Source organism: Cynara cardunculus, unplaced genomic scaffold (assembly GCF_001531365.2).
Source record: "Cynara cardunculus var. scolymus isolate 2C unplaced genomic scaffold, CcrdV1 Un_Scaffold_682, whole genome shotgun sequence".
Classification (NCBI taxonomy): domain Eukaryota; kingdom Viridiplantae; phylum Streptophyta; class Magnoliopsida; order Asterales; family Asteraceae; genus Cynara; species Cynara cardunculus.
In genome coordinates, this window is record NW_020200604.1 from 24,548 (window position 1) to 32,869 (window position 8,322).

An 8,322-nucleotide genomic window follows, 5' to 3' on the forward strand; every position below is an offset into this window, starting at 1 on the left:
CTCAAAAACTGCATAGATTTTATTATAAGAGAAGATACGAACACAGAGGTACACCTCCATAAAAGACTTAGAAATGCTCAATTACAACCTGATACTAAGTTATACCTAAATCCAACATGATATAGAGAAGCCACTACCCAAGTAGATGGTATCCACCATATATGTAACATCCCAAAATTTTAAATACTTAAATATATAAAAATTAGTATCCCAAGATCAAACACTTACATTGTTGTGGAAATAAAATTTCTAATCTTACAATTTATATCACCATCTAAACTTACAATCTTGACGAACATACTTTGTTCGATATAACAATGCCTTCATCTGCACATGTCCTTCTTTGATGCTAATCTTTATTTCTCTCTTTATCCAACTTTTCTTTCCAGTCTAATAGCCGCCTGGGTGAAAAAGTTTTAAAAGAGTTTCGGGTGAGCCTTAGGCCCAGTGAATCCACGGTTTTCATGCATGAACAACAACTTTTATAAAAAACAATTTTCATGAACCTTCATAAATTTAGTATTCCTTGATGAGAATAATGATTTTCACAAAATAAAGATATTTTAGCGCGTGTCTACATCACAAAGCAACAGCGTCATGGGAGATGTCTACCTCACACAGCATTACCTGACGAACTCACACAACATGTTTGCACTTACGGCTTAGACAAGCTCACAAAGCATGCTCGTCTTTACAAATTCATATTGTAGTACATCCCCATTGACACACAAATACTCAAAACACATATTATAAATATATCGAACTTTTCACACATATATAGCATATCAAAAATCTCGAGAAACTTCAAACAACTTTTGGATAACAAGGCATGCAACCATTTTAAAAATAAATCACGTGTAACTCACCATACAGGTCATAACTCCAAATGGTTCCTCGAAGTTCCTCATGTTCTCTCAAAAACACGCATCAAACTTGTTGCACTTCACCAAACTATCCTCATCTTTCACCTCTCTTATACAAGGTTCTTGCCACGAGAATTTTGTCATCTCTATGCTTGAAGACCTCCCCATATATATACTAAGTCATCGGAGGTTTCACGGAATATGAAACGATAAGCCATAATAAATGGTCTTAGGTTTCATGATCATTGAGTTTCCCGTCATTAAATTAAATTAAATTTATTTATTTATTTATTTATTATTATTTTTGGTTATTACAAACTTTCTCCCTTAACAAAATTTCGTTCTTGAAATTTTCCCTATGCAAATAAATGTAGGCATCTCAGTCTCGTCCCTTTATCAAGTTCCCAAGTAGCATTTGAACCATTATGACATCTTCATTGAACATTCACGAGAGAAATCCCTTTGGTTCTTATTTTTTTTTCTTTTCACATCCTTAAGAGTTATGACTTACTTTTTATCTACTGAACACTTCTTTACATTAGATACATTATGACATAAATTTCACCATACCAACTGTTTTATTGTCTGAAGTTCTAAACATCCATTCATCCTTGAGAATAACTCATATTCACATCCCAATAATCTTCTATCATTCGCTAACTTGAGCAATATTTTCTAATAAACGATTGAGTACCTTCGATCCATCCGCCCGTCTCTTTTCTTTTCGATGTTAGTTCGACAAACCGGCTTACATTTATCACATAACTCTTCGGGTTTCTCTACTCGAGTACTCCTTTGATAATCATTAATCATAAGTGAACATATTCGAACTCTAAGTGGTTATTCCAACCGTCACTAAAGCTTACCCCACATAGATATCACCATACTTTTCTTATCTACAAAATAAGACAACATGCATGCAAATAATCATCACATTTGTGATATCTTCTTTCACAATTCAATTATACATCATACATTTTCATATTCATGCCCTTATACATACATGTAATTATTTCTTGTCCTTAAGATATCTTCAATTATCAAGTATAGGCTATACAATCCATTCTATAGATAATGCTTCCATATTCCAAGCTCCACTAACACTGTTACTAATTTTAAATCATACATTCTCAATTACCAAGACATAATAACTATATCATTTCCCCTTTGCACCGATATACCTCACAGTTCCAACATTGTAACATCATTATATACAAAAAAAAAAAAAAAAAAATCCTCTGTCTAATCTAGCAGTGACACTCTTGGCATACTTCTTGGTCTTCCTTCCAATCTCTGGCATACTTCATTTACTTTATAGCTCGATCAAGTTTATGATATTATATGGTTACATCACATACTTCATGATAATTGATGTACATTTAGTCTTCCTGACTACATAAACATCATTCATCTTACTCCAATTTTAGCACTTTCAGACCATGCTAACATTAGCAATCATAGATACCAAAATGATGATGTTCACCAAGTAACTTATTATATTTCCATATTGCTTTCTCTAACCTTTTATCAATTCAACTATCTTTACTTTTAGTTTTACCTTTAATATTCATTCCTTCATCCTTTTATGGTATCTGAAACATGCCAATCATTCTTTGAATGGTTTTGATTTAACATAGTATCCTCTTACTGATTCCAGTGCCCATATTGTCTTTACTACACTAGAGATTTCTTACTGGTAAGGTGTTAGGACTGAGAAATCAATATTAATTGTATTCGTCTTGAAAGTTTATAAATAGTCTAATTGTAAAAGTCAGCGTGTTTGACTTTTCTTTAGAAGTTTGACTTTGACTTGTCTTTGTTGTTTGACCATATAAATAGGTAGGTAATCTTTGTAATTTGTGTAAGAGGAGCATTATTGTAATATCAGATTACATAATAGAGGTTTGACTAAGCTTTGAATGCATTGACTTTTCCTCTCAACTATCTTAGTGTTCATCTTGAGTTCTTGAATGCCATATCATGAATTTGCCATTGTTATGTGAAGAAATGAAGAATTGATCAGATATTGTGGACACACATAGGGCTATTTTTTTTACACAGATAATGCATTAATCTGCACATTATCATTTCCATCCTTAAGTTTTTTCTTGATTCATATATCATTTCACATTTGAGTGATGTGCTTAATGATAACAATACTGTGTTTGATGTTGACTTTGACCAAGTTATTAGTCGACTACCAACCCTTGAGTTATTTCAGCATTTCACCAGATTCATATTCGAATTCTTCATTACACAACCATAGAAATTAACTTAACCCAATTTTCATTTATATCATCATTGTGTTCATCCTAGAATCTAGTCACAACTTTCTCCTTTGACGACAAATACGTATCATCAGTCGACTTCGCTACTTGTTTTACCAACTAATAAGTTAACTCACCTTTCATAATACACATGCCACCATTTGGTTCTAATGACCCAATTCATACCCTTATAGTCATTCTTACACAAGGAATTTTGTAATAACMTTTTATATGCTCGTTGATATTTAGGATATTATGCCTTATTCATAACATTGATTATTCTAAGTGCACATCTTTACTTATTTCATCATCTTCAACTTATATTGCAACTCACTTATCTTTGACTTAATGCAAAATATCTCATGCAATTTACACTATTCTAGTTTTGATGTCTTTCTAGTTATAACTATGGGAACAATTCCAATGACCCTTTTTTATAACTTAAAGGTTATACGCTTGGATAAACCTTATTATTTAACCATAAAATATTTCTCACTTACTAAACCTGATAATTTGTTACAAATAACACTTTCTTTTACCACCTTCTTGCTTTTATATCTTGCTCAAAGCAACACATGCTTACTAACAATTTCATAAAATCAAATAAGTTAATATCATCTTCCAACCACTTGTGAGATGCCTATGAAGGATAATAGAACCCCAATGTCCTATTGGATTAATCAATCATAGTCTTCTACATTCTAAGACCATTTCACACACTAATTTGGTGTCTTTTACTTTAAGAAATTAATCATGTGAGAACCCTTAGATCTTCTCATAAGGTTTACATATGATCTCGACACTCCAACTCGATTAAAAAATCCTTCAACTAGTCGTGCATCCAATCAAGATCATCAGTTCTTACCATGAATCTATTGCCATCATTGATTACACAAATAACCTCGTTGCTAATGTCATATCTGACTATTTGATCTTTCCGCCAATTGATATAAGAAATGATCCCCCAACTCAAATATGGGATGAATCAACTCACTATATCATCAATACATTGAGTTCCTACTATTCTCAAAACTAAACATAGGCTCTCCCCGCTAAAGCAAATTAGTGGAGTTTGTCACCAAAACTTTATCTACCAACACCACTCTACATCTATTTTATCTCATCTTACCATGTGTTTTGCATAAACACATCTCTATCAATGTCATTATATCTCCAAATATTAAACCATCTAACGACTTCTCTACTTTAATCTGGTTTAAGACTAACCCCAAATTAACTTAAATCACCACTCTCATCAATATAAATCAATTTTTAGTCACACATCTATCAATAATAAAATCTTCCATTCTCAGTTTAAGTTTAGGTTTCAGTAACCTAATTCACTTAAACTTTGCTTTGATACCACTTGTAAAGACCCGTATTTTTTTTATTTAAATATATCATAATAAGTATCCAAAGATCAGACACTTACATTGCAGTGGAAATAAAATTTCTAATCTTACAATTTATATCACCATCTAAACTTACAATCTTGACGAACATACTTTGTTCGATATAACAATGCCTTGATCTGCACATGTCCTTCTTTGATGCTTATCCTTATTTCTCTCTTTATCCAACTTTTCTTTCCAGTCTAATAGCCGCCTGGGTGAAAAAGTTTTAAAAGAGTTTTGGGTGAGCCTTAGGCCCAGTGAATCCACGGTTTTCATGCATGAACAACAACTTTTAAAAAGAACAATTTTCATGAAGCTTCATAAATTTAGCATGCCTTGATGAGAATAATGATTTTCACAAAATAAAGATATTTTAGCGCGTGTCTACATCACAAAGCAACAGCGTCATGGGAGATGTCTAACTCACACAGCATTACCTGACGAACTCACACAGCATGTTCGCACTTACGGCTTAGACAAGCTCACAAAGCATGCTCGTCTTTACAAATTCATATTGTAGTACATCCACATTGACACACAAATACTCAAAACACATATTATAAAAATATCGAACTTTTCACGCATATATAGCATATCAAAAATGTCGAGAAACTTCAAACAACTTTTGGATAACAAGGCATGCAACCATTTTAAAAATAAATCACGTGTAACTCACTATACAGGTCATAACTCCAAACCGTTCCTCGAAGTTCCTCATGTTCTCTCAGAAACACGCATCAAACTTGTTGCACTTCACCAAACTATCCTCATCTTTCACCTCTCTTATACGAGGTTCTTGCCACGAGAATTTTGTCATCTCTATGCTTGAAGACCTCCCCATATATATACTAAGTCATCGACGGTTTCACGGAATATGAAACGATAAGCCATAATAAGTGGTCGTAGGTTTCATGACCATTGAGTTTCCCGTCATTAAATTGCATTTAATTTATTTATTTATTTATTATTTATTTTTTTTTTTTGTTATTACAATATATACAACATATACACATATGCTAGAAATTATTCACTTGGCAAAGAAACTAAAATTGGTAGAACTCATGTTATGCTCAAGAATGCACCAAAATCTTATAGAAGGATAAACAATATGTGCATATGGCAAGCTTATTCTCTAATGAAAATGAGATGGAGACGAAACCTTGTGACGTAGATGAGAAGTTTTGAAATGCTCGTTGCACCTCATCTTGCACCTATCAAAAGAATATGTAAATCTTTACTTGAAAAAAGAGGGTCTTATGGTATAAATGGCGTGCCAACAAGATTCAACAAGTGATATGGGGTCAAACATATCAGATATCACAAAAGAAATCAAAAGGTAACCACAGGCACAATTCAAAAAATTCTGAACTATTTATCAAGTATAATCTCTTTTGGGTCTGCGAAATAATTGAAATTGCAGAAGATCCGAGTAATAAAAGAAAAAAATGAGCTATTTATGGCTACTGTATTGATCCATAAGTTTGAACCATACAAACAGTTTACTATGCACACAACCATGTAAAGAGTTTGCTTATACATGTGACTGTTTCTATATCTATATACATGTAACTGTTTCTATATCTATAATGGCTACTATGTTGATCCATAATTTTGAACCATACAAACAGTTTACTATCATGGCTACTGTTTCTATATCTATCATGGCTAAAATTCACAAGCTCCATGAAAATATTTGTCTATACACGATCGAATGTGGTAGTCATGATGTGCACCAATTTTAACTGACTAAAATTTACAAATAGAGCAGCCACATTTTCAGCACAAATAAGATAAACAACAGTCAAAACCATTGGAAAGCAAACAGAGTTATAGCACATAGAAATCAAAGATGATAACAAAAACTATTACCCCAAAATTAGGTGCATAACAGTTCCATCTGTGTATATTTACTCATAGAAGATTGGTTATTAGATGGAACCCATAGGTTTCACATGGATATCAAAGGCTAGAACTCATAAGAATTCTAATAAGTAGTAGAAACTCATATAGCACCTTCTTCAACATCCTAAAAAAGGTCCGATTGACTATCAACTAAAGCAACAATGAGAAAGTAGGTATAGGGGATACAACATATTTGTGCATATAATTTCCCAATATGTATTTCAATTTCCAATATGTATAAGCATGTAGTTGTGTTCCATTTCTTCACCTACAACTCAGGAGCACGTACAACTCAGGAGCAGAAGATTTGATTTCATCTATTGTAGTCAATGAAAATGAAAATGTTACCTATAGGCAGAAGGTTCGTCGTCGTCAATCGATCGCAAACCGTGATGTTGTTTATCGTCGTCGATCGATCACAAACAGTGAGGGAGAGGGAAGAGTCGATCGTAGCTTCGTAGTTCGTAGATACAGGGGATACAACGCGATCGTAGTTCGTCCAGGGGAGTTGTGAACCCGTGAATGGGAAATGGGTTTAATAAGATGGCTAAGTTAAGGTTAATAAAATGGGCTGATTTAAATCATCATATATTAAAAGGCTTTTGATATTTGGGCCTAGTTAAAAATGTTTTAAATACAATATGTTATTTATATCATTTTAAACTCTAATAGGACACTTAAAAGGGTCCTATTAGCTTTTAAACACTAATACAACAACGAAAAATGTCTTATTAACTTTTAAAATTAACATGACACTTAAAAATGTCTTATTAATTTCTAAAATAATATGACACTTTAAAATGTTCTATTAGTCTTTAAAATGATACGACACTTAAAAGTGGCCTATTAAACCATTAAATAATATGACATTCATAAGTGTCATATTAAATTGCATGATAGGACGTCAAAAAATGTTAATAAGACATCAAAATTAAGAGTCATATAAGAATAAATCAAATAGGATTCATAAACTAGTATGTCGTATTAGCCTTTTTAAAGGACAGTTTTCGAAAAATGTCCCAAAAAAGTGTCCTATAAACCTCTTTGTTGTAGTGATATGATCCGAGAAATAATTTTGAAATTAATGATCACTTGATGAATTCTGAGCTTCGGCGGCGACAGCAGGAAAGCCATCAGCAAAACGTTGACTTTCTACGTAGCATATGCATTCATTTTGCTGACTTTCTATTTTGTTGACTTTCTACGTAGCATATACATTCATTTTGTAATAGGGGAGGTTTCAGAATAAATATGGTTATGGATTCTTTATTGTTGTCAAGGTACTGAATACTGACACGGCCAAAAATATTAAACATAATTTTTTCTCGATTTCAGAAATTTTTAATCTCTACAAAATGTTTAAAGTTTATTTTTAAATGGAGAAAAATATGAAAGAAATGGTAAAAAAGAATTTAATAATATAATTTAAAATTTTATTAGATTAAGATAGTTAATATTTAACTAGAACCGTACTCGCGCAATGCAGCGAGATAGATCATGATTTTAATATTTCATTTTATTCTTTATCTCAGTCGATGTTATAATATGGTTTTATGTGATTTTGAGAAAACGATAATGTTTTTATTTTTGAATAAAATATATGTTTGAAGATATCATAAAAAATTGACAAAAATATATCGATATTAGTATCAAATTAACTATTTGAAATTCCTCATTTTTTTGTGTAATTTTTTAATTCAATTTTTTTGTAATTTAATTTAGGTACAATAACGAAGTAATTTACATTTGGTTTAATAATATAATATTTTTATAAAGATAATAATTATTTATTTTGTTGGAACTTGATAATTATTCTAATTATATTTTAGATTTTTTATATTTTAAAATGAGATGTTCATCCTCTATTTGATTATGTTTATCCACAATTATTTATAC